This window comes from Camponotus floridanus, unplaced genomic scaffold, assembly GCF_003227725.1.
Source record: "Camponotus floridanus strain SB8 unplaced genomic scaffold, Cflo_v7.5 scaffold14, whole genome shotgun sequence".
NCBI classification, from domain to species: Eukaryota; Metazoa; Arthropoda; class Insecta; order Hymenoptera; family Formicidae; genus Camponotus; species Camponotus floridanus.
Window position 1 is genome coordinate 2,715,325 of NW_020229259.1, and position 17,601 is coordinate 2,732,925.

The 17,601-nt window shown below is 30.5% G+C and overlaps 1 protein-coding gene across 3 annotated transcripts in view; it reads right to left on the reverse strand.

Moving 5' to 3' along the window:
- The window catches only part of LOC105253722, a 125,006-nt gene that overhangs the window by 82,207 nt on the left and 25,198 nt on the right, over positions 1–17,601 (reverse strand). Inside the window, exon 1 of one of the 3 annotated variants that reach the window (XM_011261937.3) lies at positions 5,075–5,437. The exons of the other annotated variants lie outside the window; for them this stretch is intronic. The gene's annotated coding sequence lies outside the window, so the exon portion shown is untranslated. Of the gene's footprint in view, positions 1–5,074; positions 5,438–17,601 lie in introns of those variants that run through there. 3 annotated transcript variants of the gene reach the window in all.

The window sequence follows — 17,601 nt, forward strand, 5'->3', positions numbered from 1 at the left end:
TTTCGTGTTCGCGTAATAGCGCGGAATAACGCCTTTGGTGAGATGGCTCTTAATGACTTTGGGTGATGCTAGAGAAGTGGATAGAATATATTCCGCGACGATGAGCGTTCGAAGCGTTTGCAAATCGCGATCGTTTTGCAAATGGTTGAGGCCAATTCGAGCGGCGGTGGAGGAAAAAAAGGGTGCGAATGAGGGAAAAAGAGGACGGATCTCTCTCGACCACAAATGTCCTGGTCCGCAAATGTCGGGATGTCGAGTGACTGCGCGGGCTCCGACAGTACGCGGCTTTTTACGAGTTTTCCCACCCTATGTAACTCGCATTTCTTTCCGAAATGGGATTTTGGGATAAGGCAAAGCCCTACGATTCGCCGCAGGTTTTATTCAAATTCTCGTCGCCCTTAAGCACCAGCTGCGTTCTCTCTCGTTCCTCGTCCCTCCCCTTCTACCGTATTCCTCAGCGCGGCTGATTCGGAAGAAAAAAGTTGCGAAATCGCGTGACCATGCGCTGTTTTGCCATTACGGGGCAAACCGACTCACCCGAGTATTCGAAGCTTTTCGCCGGTGATAAAGTTCCTTCTCCCCTCCTAATGGAAGGGCGAAAGGTCTCCGTGGAATGCATGGTCGGAAATAAGGGATTAAACGCGATGGAAAGACTTATACTTTTTTCAACAACTCGTATACTTTTAGGTTCCTAAATGTTTATTAATAGTATTATATTTATATATTTCATTAATCAATTTATTTTTAATATTCCTAAAAGAAATGCGAGTTACATACTCGTAAAAAGATCGCTATATATTGGAGTAATGCGAAAGTATTACGTATAAATAATCAGAGATTGCAGCAAATTCATATTTTTGATTATTGTAAACGTGTATTGTTTGATATTTATATACAAATAAAACATATATAATTAAAAGATATTGTTAACTCTTTTTCTTCTTCTTCTCTCTCTCTATTTTCTATTAATTGCTTGTAATATATATTAAACAATAAAAAAATGGAAAACAATATATTTAAATTTTCTTTTTCTCATTTCTCAAACAATAAAGAAATATTCCATTCAAGAAGATTTATATTTTTCGAGAGACATTCGTAAGATGAATTAAAATTTATGAAAGTTGTGTAATCTCATGAGAAAGAGATTTTATTTTTTTGCAACATGCTAATGAAATTATATGCATTTTTTTTGGTGAATTGGTTAATTATTCTTATTATCAAATTTATAATTAGGAATAATGTTCCACGTTGTTTCGATAATATATCCTGGAAACGTACAGCTTTCGAAGATTAAACGTTGAGACAGTTAATGAAAAGACAAGAATAATGTTCACCGCAAAAGTTGGGAGAATTTTATTTCTTTTTTTACTCCACAACTTATAGAATAGAAATCTAGTCACGTATAGAGTGTCAGACTGACGTTATTAAATTGAACGAGTAGACTGGCATGAATATTTCTTGGTGGTTTCTTTATGCAGTTGAATAAAATACGTCGCGTAACGTATACTTTTCTGCGGATCAAGTCTTTCACAGAGTGTCTCTAACTGTTTCTGTAAACTTCACATAAGTTTATATTTATATTATTATTTATTTTATTAATGGAAAGAGAAATTTTAAACAATTTATGACAAATATAAACAAATGAACCTAAATAGCGCATTCTTCGATTAGGAGATGTATATATGGAGCTAAAAAATTAATAATAAAAAGAACTAATCATTTGTATCGTATATATTCATAAAATGAATAATCTGAATAATAAAAGTTTCTGATAATAATTCTGCATATATATATATATATATATATATATATATATATATATACATATATATATATATATATATTTAAGTTGATCCGCAAAAAATATATATACATATATTTAATTATTACTATAACATTTTATTTTTAATGTATTTAATGCGCACCAACGTGACACAATAATGTTAAATGTTTTTTGAATGCAATTAGGAAACGATAAATCGCCTTACCATAAAAATCAAGTTTCTAGAAAAAATAAGTTCTTTTTAATGTCTCATTTATGACTAACAGTCTTGCGATTACACATAAGTTAATTTAATTTGTAATTGGAACACATCATCTCTTTAAAAAAATTTTTCCAAATTATTATTGTATAGTGTGTATAGTGTATGTATAGTGTGTATTGTAATTTATATATTTTCTTTTTAAATTACAAATCTGTTGAGGGAGAGGAAGAGAGAAATAATGAGGGAAATAATGTTTATTTTAAAATTAAATAAAGATTAACTACATATATTCATTTACAATTAAATTCTGTAGTTTAATTCCCAAAAAAAGTTTCTTAATCATTATATTATTTAAAATTAATAAGTCTTGTGTGATTCAACATTTTAATGAATCATTAATTTTAAATGATCAAATAATTTATAATTAAAATTATATTAAAGAATTTTTTTATCAGGATTTGTAAAATATATATTTAAAATTTATTTTCTTTCATTCGTTCATTAAGTAAATATTGACACACATATATTACTTAGAAAAGATTGAATTAATTTGCAAAATACGAATATATGTGCTTGATTTGATTATTTTAAAATGCTTTTTATGTCACTTTTTTGAACAATATTGGAATTATCGCGAAAGAAATGATCAATGTCTCTATTGTTCCATAGTTTTCAGTAGTTTGCTATAAAGTTCGTGTTAGCATAATTGTGATGTAGTAAGTCTAAAGAAGTATATGACAAGAAAAACAAATATGAACAGTGTACACAGAAGTTGTGCTGTACTGTAACTAATTATTAGATAGAAAATTAATTCTCTAAGAGTTTCTAGTCCTTTTAGAGTCTGTTACATCTTCACGTAATCTTCTTTTATTGTACATAAGCTTTACTAATTTAATATATTTTAATTTATCGTGAAATTATTATTTATTTATTTACATATCGCGCGAGCAAAGTATTATGTAATTGTATAAATATATTATTATAAATAATTTTAAAGAAAGAGAAAGAGATGTTATGGTAATTAATTATTAAAAATATGTTACATATAAGCAATATACTTTCATAGATTATATTTGCATAGATTATATATGCAATATTTATTTTCCATTTATGAAAAAAATGATGGAAGTGTTCATGAAGATTTATATAAAATTCTAAAAATTTATTTTATTACGTATGTACATATATGTGACGGAAAAAGAATATATACTAATAAATAAAAATAATTTGCAACATCAGATTAATATTAATAAAAATGTCAATGGCAAATATAAAAAAGTCTTAAAAAATGTTAATTATTGCATTAATATGATTTATAATAGAAATGACATAAACTTTATATTTACATTCGAAAAATTATGTTTATTTTGTGGCAAAAACAGTCGTATAACACGAGTTGATAGGAATATTCAAATTTGTGAATTGCGAGTGGTGGAAATAAATTTCCTTTAGAAACGGAGAATTTATTTAGAATTATTATGCCGACCAGTAGTTATACCGCGTCGGTGAGAAGTACCTCACAGCAGGCAGTAGTTGCCATTACCGCAATTCATACGCTAGGAAATCGAGTGAACCGATTAGAATCTAGATATGGTCGACACTCGTGGCAATGCAATACAATACAGTAAGCAAAGCTCAATACTGCGCGATCTTTATCTGAATTGCAAACTTTGGCGATACATCTTCCGGTGTTAGAGCCATTTCAATTTACATTAAAACTAAATTTTACAACGGGGTTTGAAACAACTACATGCTTGAATAAATCTTACACACACACACACACACATACACACACATAAAAATTTTAATCATTTTTTATAAAGAAAATAATAAATTATATTTTAAAATAAATTATAAATTATTTTTTATCTCCCTCTCTCCCTCTCAAATAAACTATAAAATATTTGTTAAATAAATTATAAACAATGTCACTAGTTATAACATTAACAATAACACTGTCGACATTAATTATCGTAAAGTGAAATAATGAAACTCTATTCTCTTTTGTATCATTGAACTTCTCGAATTTCATATTTCTATTTAGTCGGCATAGTAATTTTATATTATATAAATGTAAATTGTCACGTGCAACGCGCGGTGTATATGGACACACACACACACACACACACACATATATTAAAACACCACGGCAACAATATATATTCTGTTAACGTTATAGTTACTATATTTGATAAAAGCATTAAATATATGCGGCAGTAGTAAAACAAAAATTTTCGAAAAAAATCGTTTGTCAAGAAAAAATTGTATTTTTATATTTTCATTTTTAGTGCCAAGTGAGTGAAAATTTTTGTTAAATATGTTTTAATTTCCCTATGGAATGTATTAAAATCAGATAAAATTTCCGTTTTTTCTTCTTTTTTTACAGCTTCATTAGACATTTAAAAGTTTTTATAACATTTTGATATTGTAAAATAAAATTTTTTTATTGTAAAATATTAAAGTATTAAAATATTATCAAATTAAAAAATAAAAAAATTAATTTTTACCAACAAAAATTTTAATGTATAATATATTTTTTTCTGTATTTTTTCATTTACAAATTTTTTGATTATTTTTACTTTGTTATTGCTATAAATTAATGATTCTTTAATTAATTATTGCTGTACGACATAATATTGCTTTAAAAAATAATGATTCTTTCCATCGATAAGTAACATTAATTGTAATAATACATTAAACAAAATATTAGTTTAATTAATTTTGATTAAATATTAATTTAAATTATAAGTTAAATTAAATATTATAAAATATTATAAAATATTAATTTAAAATCCTATTAGACTATTTTATATTTTGTGTTTATATACTGTGTCCGACTTTATAGTTATTAAAATTAGGTAAAAATTCATTCAATTTAAATTTCGATATAATAGATGAAATTAGACGTGTCGAGTAATGATAAATCAAATAGATTTGTGTCTCTACAATCTTATTAGTTTCTAAATCTTTAAAATGAAAAATAGGAGAGAATTATATATATCGTTTTTGCTTTTCAACAAATATATATATATATTGTGTGTAATTTACGGAGAAATCATATTTATATACAAAAACGAATCAGTACTCACTTTGACGCATATTCAACTGCAAGCTGGACTGCAAACTGTATTCAATTTTACCTATGACACCGACGTGCGAATAAAAAATATATTCGTCTAGTCCGTATCACGACTTTTGTTTCGTTCGGACAGACTGTTATCGCGTACACGAAACGTCGATCCTCGTCGATAATTGGCGCGCGCAAAATGTATATATCTACGTCATCGTTTTACGATCCACGGCCGACCCCGAAGCCGCGCGTTTCAGCTTCCGCCGACGACTGAGGGTAGTTCTTGGGCACGGCGCCTGCGCCCCTTGGCACCATCTAGATACTACGGCCCTGCGGTGCGCATCACGCGCCTTCGTGAATCCGGAGACCGATTCGGAATCGAGTACAATGGGGTCAATCAGGATAGCTGTGTAATATGGGGGTAAACACGTATGGTGGTGCAGTTTGGATGTTGAAAGATCGATCTGATGCAGTTGTTAAAAAACGATTAATATAATTATATAATGTTTAAATAGCAATTATGTGCAATTACGTTAACATTTGATTAATAAAAAAATAATAATATAAAATTAATCCTTCTTAATTCTTAATCAAATAATCATCATTAAGATTGAAACTGTAATGAAATTATTATTATTTATAGAAATAATATAATATGTATGTTATAAAATTATTAAGGAACATGAACACATTAATACTATAAAATAAAATTGTGATATCATTGATTACAAAATATTATTATTAGATTAATCTCACTATTTTATATATATAATGTTGAAACAATTTTTCATATTCATAAATTCTTTTTCCAACGAATTTTGAATGTAACAGTAATGCTATGCGGTTTATTATAAAATTGATTCGCGGTTAAATCATGTATCAGGAATGGTTGGTCATCTGTAATTTTCGAATTAACGTTATGAAGTGAAACTATTTTGACATTACCGTTTTGATATTTGGGGAATGAATGATGATGTGTGCGTTATGTAGACACTATATTTCACTGAAATATCCATCCCATTAAATACGACGAGAGCGTTGGAATTATGACGAGTGAATAAATAAGGCTCTTTAACCAACCGGCGTATAAACGCGACACAACGATGCGATGCGGCGAAACAAAGTGTTGCGGAAAATAAAACGCAGTCAACATCGACGGAACTTGTCGAAGCTTTCGACCATCGTTTGAGATTAAAATAAAACCGTGACTTGTTCTTCGCTAACGAACCATCCGCGCTTAATTGGCAACGAGCCGAGTTTCGTTGAATCCACGAGAATTCCGCGAGTAAAGATAATATGCGAATTTTCTTCCTTGTTTTCTTCTAAACGCGAGAGTAGATGAATTGCGGAAGTTTTCAGATTTATCATTTAAGTCTATACAATTTCTTCATGTATTTCGATATGCTACAGACTTATTATAAAAAGAAGAAGAAAATAAAACACGAAATAACGCTCTTTAAATAATTCTTGCATTTAATTTCAAGACTATTACATTCTTGTTTAAAATATGTTATCTAAAAAATAAAACACCTGTATGAAAAAAGCGACCGAAATTTGAGTGATGTTTCGTTCGCTGATTTTTGCGGAATAGCGCGAACGAAAAAAATCATGTATGAAAATTGAAGTTGCTGTGGCAGGGAGCGATGATGTTAGACAAAGGAAAACGCGAAAGGAGAGATGAAAAAAGCGGACACGAGAATACTCTCTCGCGACTGTAACAGATTGGCAGTGGAACTGACGGGTCAGCATTTTCTCCTGCAGGTGCGGAGCCGGGAGGCTTCAGATTAAAAGGTTCAGAGCCCGTTCGGCCGTAATAAGAGTCAGCATCTTTTTCTGGGCAATATTTCACGTCATTACACACCATTTCACCGCAATTAAGATTTGAAAATTTCGGCCGCTCGCGGTTTATCGAAGACGTCGTCGACAACCCTTTTTCCTGGTCTTGTCGTATCTGCTAGGAACATGACTCGATTCCTTGGTTAATTATTCGTCGCCTCGAATCTCTTGATAACGCTAAATGCGCTATTATCATAGTAAGAAGCTATTGTATTAAAATTATAAATTAAGATATTAATTTTGCAATTTAATATTTACGAAGAAAAACATTTATTTTGCAGGTAAAATTTCAGTTATAATACGGTTATTAAAAATAATTATGCTTAGTAATTATTTGGAGATCATTAAAAAGGAATAGCTATTAGTTTTATTAGAGCAATCAATATCTAAAGTTCCTTAATAATTATTTACTTAATTTTATCTTGAATAATAAATTAAATTAAATTGTTGTAAATTGTTGTAAAACGAAAGTAGCGGTAATCATAAAAAGTAAATAAGTACAATTAAAGATTAATTAAAGATGAGAAAATGTTGGCCGACTTTACTATTATTATATTTTACTATTATCTGCAGACATATACTTGTATATCGCGTATTCTTCCAATTAAATTTTTTAAATATTTTTAGCTTTAATTTTTTCTAACTTTTTTAATTAAATTTTTTGTTGCTGGCTATGCCAGCGAAAATCTGCGATAATACGAGATTTGGGAAGCCCTAGAATTGGGAACCAGCGATAAAGAGAAATTTAGAAAATCTTAATCGGAAATTTCCAATCATACGAGTTTTGCAGCTACGATTTAATTTTCATTGATAATTTCTCTGTATTTTTAATTGTATTTATTGTTTATAAATATGAGAAACGTACCTATAAATATGAGAAAATATTTTCTTTCTCTTGCACATTTACGCATTCTGGTTATTATTGATTATGTATCATATTTAGCACAGCTCATATATCCTATCTTTAGACCTATTACTTTATAATTATAACACATATGTATATGTGTTTTGTGCATATATATTTTAATTCTAATTATTTTTTCAGTATCATATTATAAGACTACAATCCTATCCTAAATTCCAAATTAGATTATCTATCTTGGATTTTACAAATAACACAGTAAAATCACATAGCTGCAATTTATTTGACAAAATTAGAAAATTTTATTTTAAATTCTTCTTTCCAATAATTCAACAATTCTCCTTAATATACAAGATATACATGCACAAATTAGATATTGAATAAACTGAAAAATTTAATGATAGAAATTGATAAATTGGCATTATACGTATAGAACGTTTAGTATTAAAAGATATATATATATGTATATAAATTGAAGCAAAAATATTTTTCTTTCTCTCTTTCTCTCTCTTTCTACATTTATTTATATCTACATCTCCTCATCTTTACGTAATAAATACATGCAAATGGAATGCCAGAGCAGAAACGACGTTTATATCCGCATTGCAGAAATTTCAATTTTGCTCGGGAGGAAACCCCGCGCGGCGGATTGCGAAGGCAAAGATAGCGCAAACGAAAGTGCGAACATAACAACATGTAAATCCTATGAAAAAGCGAGGAATAAGGATACACACGTAGAAAACTTGGGAGAGGACGACTATTACGTGAGCAACAAATGCGACGAAAGTTGAGAAACGCCGTCGTACTCTCGAGAAACGTGTCCCTATCTTTTTCTTCTTTATCGAAGTCGCACTCTTTGACGTTATCGTGTCGATCGCAAAGCCGACAAACGTCGACGAAAGTAATGTTCTTCAAATTCCGTCAGCTTCGCTGCCTAGTGATTTTTGTGAACTTCGCATGCGACGCCGTACATCGGAAGTTCGAAGATCTGGGTCATTGCGCATTGTCGAAATCGACGATTCGACTTCGATATCTTGCATTGCCCCTGTATTTCCGGAAAAGTTCGGTGTAATCTTGTATTATATCCGAATATCCTATATATCCGTACTAGAACAACTTGTATTGCCCTCTCCGTGAGATTATTTGTGCAATCGTCTTGCAGCAATTCTGCAGTTATAACGCGACAAATTTTGTATTTTATTTTGAGATATTCTTCACAAATATATTAACATTTTAAAAAGCCGCTTATTAATCTTTACAACACGAGCCTTTATGTGCCTTTATTTTTATATGTAAATTTATTTTTAATTATATGTATGTGTGCGTTGGTGTGTTATATCTCTTTGTAAAAAAATAATATATTCAAAAAATTTAAAACTATCTAAATTGTCATGTCTTTAAAATTGCACCGATTACCGATAGGATAAAAATCATATTGCATGCCGTTTTCAAGCAAGTAGATGCTGTTTAATTATATCGTTGTCATTTATAAATCATCATTATCGAAAACACCTGTTCTCGGCAAATCACGCTTAGAGCGTTCTAATCGGATTCTCGACGGCTCTTGCCTTCCGGTTACAGAATCGGGATAATCGCCTTTGCTGTCTCCGGCAAGGGCAGCATTGCTTTATAGTGTTGATTCCTTTCGTCCTTTTCCTCTTCCTTTCATTTCTGTCCCTCGTTTCGAACGCAATGTACGATTTGATTACAGTTTATGTGACGAGTACATCCGCGATCGCGCTACAAAATTACATTACTCTAATTGCGAACATCGCTAGATTGATTGTCCGATTTATCCGCATCAGATTTGTAAGCTTCGCTTGCGATCTCTTTCTCTCTCTTTCGTGTTGGCTTCAGTTAAGAATACCGGCGGTTTTTCTTCTCACACTGAAGAGATCGTTAGAGTCCATAATCAAATTAATCTCGTTTCATCGAAACATAAATTGATTTATTTTCGTTAGCCATCTGAAAAATTTAATAACGAAAAATTTCATTCATCTCTCTATTGCATGGATGAGAGAAAATTTTGTTCCTCAAATCGATTATATTATATGGTTGCTTTTTTCTTCAGTACTATTTCGTATGCGTCTTTTTTAACAGGCGTGACAGATTTTTACAACAATTTTTGTTGGTCTACTGTTCAACGAATGACAATCCTGTGAGAGATGAAAAAATTTCATTTATTTTCTCTATTGTTACGTTGTTACGAGTGAAACGGATATTTGCATCTACGATTGCTTCAATTTAAATTTGTCGAGTTCGCTGACACAGTGCAATTTTTCGTACTTTCTCTTTTATTTGCGACAATTGATTTGTTATTGATTTTTTACGTTTATTATGTATAATAAAACAATTCTTACAATATCGTTTACTTTTTATTTAATTACTTATTTAATTACTTTTTATAATTTTATAATCTAGAGCTAATCTGTAATAAAGATGTTTTTATAATTATTCTTTCATAATTCTGTATGTAAATTTAATGATATCTTATGTAGATGGGCATATTTATAGATTTATCAAGAAAAAATACATAATCCTTGTATTTATTTCTTTTTATAAAAACTGATATTTTCTATTCTTTTTTTATTCGGGATAAAAAAAGCTTTTTATCTCATATAATGCCGATGTAAAACATTCAGGCGATTTTCTTATTAGAGCAAAGCTGCTATCAAATGAAAAATTTCCGAATCGGAACCTTCATTTATAAACGATGTAATTCTTTAAACGTGCATATTTTTGGCTCGACTTCTGCAGCAAATTTTGCTCAAAGATAGTGTGAAGAGGTGTAAGAGGTGAATAATTAAATTACGCTAAAAATGAGGTATCTCGAAGGGTCCCGTATTGGAAACCCGGAGCAAATTTCATTAACGACAAAAGAAGCTTGGATGAAGAACGGTTTCCGGTCACGGTAATCTGAGCTTCAGAAGCGCAAATAAAATGGTGGCTTTCTTTATCACTTGTAAATAATTTAAAATTTAATAAAAAGAAACCTTTTTAAAAAATATAAAATACAAATTAAGCATATAAAATCATAAAAAAATATTTACAAATTTGTGTGCAACAAAGAGAAAATTAAAAAAAATATATAAATCAAGATGTATTTTATAATAAATAAATAAATATATATATAAAAAAAACATATATATATTTTTTTTAAATAGCTGTATTGGCCTTTTTTTTGATAAAATAGAATAATTGATAACGAGAGTTAGTCAATGCTCGCTTTGCTATTACAAAATATTGTTTTAATTATAAATTAAAATATAGTATATATTGTATTGTATTACATTATATATTGTGAAACTATACAATATAAATGCTTAATGTTTCGTTCAATGTATTCATCATTCATCGATTAATTGTTGATCGCGATGCAAGATATATTTAAATATAGGATTCGTTAAAAAAGTAATTATCACTTATAAATATGACGTGAGAGTTAAATATGTCTAATATTTTTGCCAAAACTAATAAAAAAAATTATGTAAAAATATACAGTATTATTTGATTACACGATCATTTCTTTTTAATGAAACCAGAAATCGCAATATCTATCTTTTTTTTCGAAATATAATTTGGTATTTTAGATGTATTTGAGCTCTTATATTGAATTGGGAACGAAACTGTCTAAGCAAGCAACGAACAACGATATGTTCGCGGTTTCGATTTACGGTAGTGAGCAGTCGTGCAAGTTAATCAACTTCGGTTGGGACATTTGGCTGTTGTAAAAACGTTTACTCAGAATACAGGAAGCTTTTTCGTGGCAAGGGTACACCGGAAGAACACTACACGAATAGGATGTAAGAGAACAAAGTTGGCTAACGAATGGACGGACGATCCAAGCACGAATACGTGGATTGACCGTGAAAGTTCCTGCGGGCTTACTCGATGCAAAGTTTCTGAGGGCTACGACGATTTCCCGAATTTCCCACGGTACGAAGTTTTCATTGTATAAATGGAAACCTTGCCGAGCTAAAATACACAAGACCGAGAGTGAATAGCAGTTTTTCTCCGGGCGTACCTATGATATTTATTAAGGGCATTGATATGACTCTTTTTGAAATTGTCAAAGAAAGGATTGTGTCATGCGATTATTGATTATGTTATTGTTTCTATGAATTTATGACGTTTTTATGATAATCTTCATACTTTTTTTGTTAATTTTTTTTCTTACTTCATGATTATTTTGCAAGGCAGCAAATTTTTTTTAAATTTTTTTAATGATTCACTAATAAATATCTTTTTCTTTTTAAGAAAACTTAAATAAATTTTTAAATTACACGGTTTTAAATTTTATATACTGAACTAAAGAGCTTTATTCTGTATAGAATTTCAATATAGAATCTGATATAGAAAATTCCAATATATCAAAAACTCGAGAATTTCTTGGAGGGCAAATATTATACAAAAAAGGAGTAAAATTAAAAAATACTTTTTCATATCTTTTATTACAAATTCACGAAATAAAATAAATAAATAATATTTATTGGTGAGATGCAACCCAATTCGAGAGGCTTTTTGAAGTATTTGTGATGCACACGATGCCAAGTACGTGTTCGATAAACGGCTCATACTTTAGAGATGAGAGAAACTTGACGAGCGTACTATGCAAAAGTACTATAAAGAACAATACGAGCCCATAAACGAGCGCCACAACGTTTACTCGAAAGTCATACGAGATCGCGCTTTATTCACCAACTTTTTCCTGTCGGATATACGACGTATCTTCCCTAGTATCTCACACGTAGACACTACACATCAAATGATATCCAACATCTGGATACGTAAATGCCTTGCACGAGATCTGCATTCAGGAGAGAAAATTGGACGGTAACATCATTTTGTTCAGATTTTTTGCGGGCCAATTTTATTCGGATTTATCACGAAAAACAAGCGTATGTTAAGTTTTTCTTATATAAGTTTTTAAAATAATATTATTATATTATTAAAATAATATATTAATACTCATTGTCAGTGAGATAGTCGTATAAAATCTATTATATATTAAATTAAATAAGAAATCATATAAGTTCAGTATCATAATAAAGTATAAGTTATATCAGACGTGTCATAAGTTGTACCTTTTTTTTTCTATTTTCGTTGAAAATAGAAAAAATTGTACATGAAATTATAAATAGGTCATCTGTGTCTGTATCATATGCGTATGTTTATCTTATAAATCGATTTTCGCAGCTTATAAATAAAAATACTAAAACAGAATCGTTAAGAAAAATCAATAATTTGCGAGATATTTTATATTATATATATATATATATATATATATATATATATAAAATATAAAATATATAAAATATTTTCTAAAATACCAATTACTTATTTTACTATTCTGGAGACACAGCCAACACATGATAAATAAAATGATGTAAAATAAATAGTAAAAAATAAACAACAAAATAGCTATAATAAAGAAATAGATAATAAAAAACAAGTTAAATGAATGCAATATCTTTTCAATTTACCAATCATTTTAATCATCTTCTGAGACGAAACATGCGAAACGATCGCTATATCTGTTGATGCATTGTGCATTCCGGATAACGAAACATGGAGACCCGCTGTTTGTCAGCTATTCCGCGACAAATACCACAAGCAAGCAGCAAACGGTTTTCACATGCGCTCACGTACACGTGAAGAAATAGCTATGCAGCCGAAATAAAAACTAAAGGTGCATATGTGTCGCGGCATAGCTAAGACATAGCTGTGCGCGTGCAGTGTTTGATGTCTCTAAAAGCGGTTCGCGCTGGGATGTAAATCGCTAAGAAATTCCGATCTTAGGTAGATGTAGAAGATGGGAAGAAGGAAGAAAACGCAAAGGAGGGTATGAGTACAAGCTTATATAGGGCGCCAATGACGACAGCGGTATAGAGAGCATATTACGTGTCATATGTAAAGAGCTTGAACAGGAAAGATATAAGGATGCGGAAATTCAGGTGTCTTGAGAATATAAAGATTACTGTAAAATGTTGGTTGTAGCTAGTGATGGCTAGTTTAATGACGATATATATTTCATATTCTTAAATAAACCATGTAGAACTCATCTGAAAATATTGATATCTTCGCTTTTATCAAAGATATGGTCAGATTGAAAAGAATATGCAATTCGAGAATATAAATTAAGTGCCTTGTAAGTTTCATCATAAATATTGTCGTTTAGCATCGTGGCAAATCTCACAATAGTGCAGACAAATGAATAAAATGTTGTCAAATAAAAGTAAATTATTGTATCATTTGATATAAAAGGAGTTTTAAAATGATTGCACTGAGGAGTTTTAAAATCATTGTACATAACCCTATAATAGTTCATTTATGATAAATTTAATTAATAATATAGCAAAAAACAGAAGAACAACGAAAACGAATATAAGAAATAAATAAGAATAATGCAAGAGCAAAGTTATAAAAATGCAAGAAGAGCGAGATTTCATAAGTGAAAGAGATCAATGGAAAACTTACATAAATCACAAGATAAGAGGATAACGAGAATAACGAGAGAGACGAGCAAAAGACTAAGTACGATTGGCAACAAGATAAGCATGCGAGAGAGATATAAAGCTCCAAGAACATTAGAGATAAAGGAATGAAAAAAAGTAAAGACCTGAATAATTAGTTATAAAATAGACTACCAGAAGGTAAAAGAAGAGTAAACCATTAAGATTATACAAGAAAGCATGTAAAGTAATAGTGAATTCAATAGTAAAGCGAATATCTAAAAAAAAATCTAATAATAATAAAAATATAAATTAAATAAATTAGATAATTAAAAACAACGCAGAAAAAAAAGAAAAAAAATATAATTTATCAACAAAATAAATTCGATACGAGAAAAAAAAACAAGAAAAAAAAGAAGAGAAATAAAGATGAGCTCCTAAATATTCCTAAAATATTAAAAAAAAAATATAAACTGGAATGTAATTAAAATAGAAGTGTAGTAGAGAGATAAAAAAGAAAAAAATAATATTAATAATAAAAATATATACACATATATTAAATCAAGAATGAACAAAACACGTGAAAATTTCAAATACAAAAAACGAAATTAAAAATCTATTGCATACATCCGATTAAATAAAAAAAAAATAATATTTATATACAGAAATATACAAATAAGAAACATACAAAAAACATACTAAAAGATACAAGAAAAATACTAAAAGAATGAAGAAGATTATGAAGGAGATGAGAAGAAAATATCAAAAGGTAGCACGAAGTCAGTAGCATTTTTTAGAGAATAGAAAGAATATATGCACTGTACAGAACGTTGCGTACGATAGTGCTACTTTTCAACGTCGCGACAGGATCAAGCAACGATACAAGGATGCAGGAAGAAAGGAAATAACGAAGAGAAAAGGGAGGATTGGTCGAGTCGATCGCAATAAAAGCGACGATATCACGGAAGATAAAGCACGGAGGATTGTACGAGGAGTTGCACTCTAAGCGGAACAAGGAACGGTGAGCCCCGAAAATAAGAGCCCCACGAAGAAGAAAGGAAGATTCGTGCAGTGGCAGGGATAGGGGAGGGATAAGGGAAAGGGGGCAGAGAGAGATGGGGTAAAAACGTGCGTCGCGTCGTCGTCTTTTGGGTTGGTTTCTGTCGCGCGAGCGAAATTGCGGCTGTTTATCTAACCCAACCGACAGAAATTCCATTTCATCTTGCGTCTCGCGTTTACCGCGCGCTTCCCTTATCCCAACATTTCGCCCTCTTTCTTTATCCTCTTTCTCATGCTCTCTCTCTCTCTTTCTCTCTCTTTCCCGGAGCCTTTCACCTCTTTTTCTCGTTGACTCTTATTTATTTCATTCGCGCCATTCTCGCCATGTACGCGACTTATCCTCGCCCCCATCGGGCCGCAGTTCACAGAGATAAGTTGTGGCGCGTCTGAGAAAGTTACTGTAGAGGTAGGTAGGTACGTGGGTACCTTCGTATTTTCATACCAATCCTCCTAATATGCCGTCTTGAAGTGGCTTTCCACATTACACAATCATTCCCTCCTGGCCATCGGTCCACGTCTATCCAAGGGCAGACTGCGTCATCTGAATGCGCGCGACGTGTCGTTTCCCGCCGGATGCTGTCTCTCGTTGATAAGAGCTTTTCCTACCCCACGTCGCACAAGGTATCATTTATGATACGTATCGCGAGCTTGACGAGAATTTAGCATGCAACCCGGGAATATTTCCACGCTTGCTGGAGTTATCATTCTTGTCTAAGCTTATTTTTTAAGCATGCTCTTTTATTGAATGCATTATTTTTTAGTCAGCGATTTTTTTAAAGTTATTAATTTTTATGCTAAGATGATTCCACTTTAAATAAAGTTCAAAACTATGATGTAGAGGAACTTCTCGAATAATTGAATATAGAGAGAGATATATCATATAAGTATTTAAAAAATATTTTCTCTTATGTTCGCTTTAGAAATATTTTTGTTTGCCAGCTGAATTATTATTCTTAAACCGTGTATAATAATCGTGTAAAATATTCTCCACAAGTAAATATATTAGTCATAAATTTTCCTAAAGTTATATAAAAATAGGAAAAATAGCTTGCCTGTCCACAAATGATAGTATAACTTTTATCTTATATAGATTTGTCGTCACGCGTTCAATGTTTGATCGATACCAGATCTCAGTTTTCTCAACTGTGAAATCACGAAAGAGCGGCCATTCATGTAGGGGCAATATCTGTCGGCGCAATTTCGCGGAGAAAATAAAGTTTACGCGGTCTCAAGTTTTCGCTCCCGCGTGACCCGCGAACAAGAAACTTATTCTACAGTTCGCTTCGAGGTTTCGCGAATGTGGCTACTGAAAACGTGATAGCATCGCGGATTACAGCTTTTTGGTTATCGCCAACTGGTGCGTGTGTGCCTATCTCGCCTATAAGGGGGATTATACGGCAAGCAATTTATGGTAATTGCCTCTTCCTGTTTCTTTCTATCAAACGAGAGGATATATGATATTTACAATTATATAAAAATTCTTATATGATATTTTTAGGATAACTTACTATGTGTGTATCAGTCTGTTATATTAATAAAAAAAATAAAATAATATCATAATGTTGTATCTATTTTCTTTAGTTTAATATTATTCTTTCTTTAGTTTAATATTATTCTTTAGTTTAATATTATATTAATATTGAATACAAGAGAGCTAATAATGAACATTTCATTATATTTGCGAACATGTGTAAAAGCGTGTACATAAAAGAATTAATAATCTCTGATGTAATTCATGTCAGTCGTCACGATACTTATTTTCGAACATATGTAATTTATTCTGCAACTGCAATATGCAATACGTTGGCGCGAGAAAGTTGGCACGCTAAAGTATTATAACTAATGATGAATGTTTCGCGATAAGTGTTCCATATTATTCCTTCCGTGTCGACATTTTAGATTTCTTTTATCACGATTATTCTCTCATAAAACGCTTTCCATCGCGTGAAATATAAGTAATGCTGAATAAAATTTCCTCTCATAATTAGTTTAAATATTTGGAGATTTATATTTAAATTTAAATATTGAAAGAGGGAAACTGAATATATTTAATATTATAATTTTATTTTATATTCACGTATATAATGAAAAAAATGTTGAATAAATTAGAAATTTTTACAAAATTTAAAAATTATTGATTGTCGCAATAAAGAAATTTTGCGTTTGCTAAAATAGGATTTTCATTTTAAATGTATTAGTTGAGTAAAGAATAACGTACAATTTATGTGCATATGATATATATATATATATATATATATATATATATATATATAATTTATACGTTGTCGACAGAAGCATTAATGTATAAATCATGAAACGTGATATACAGCTCACATA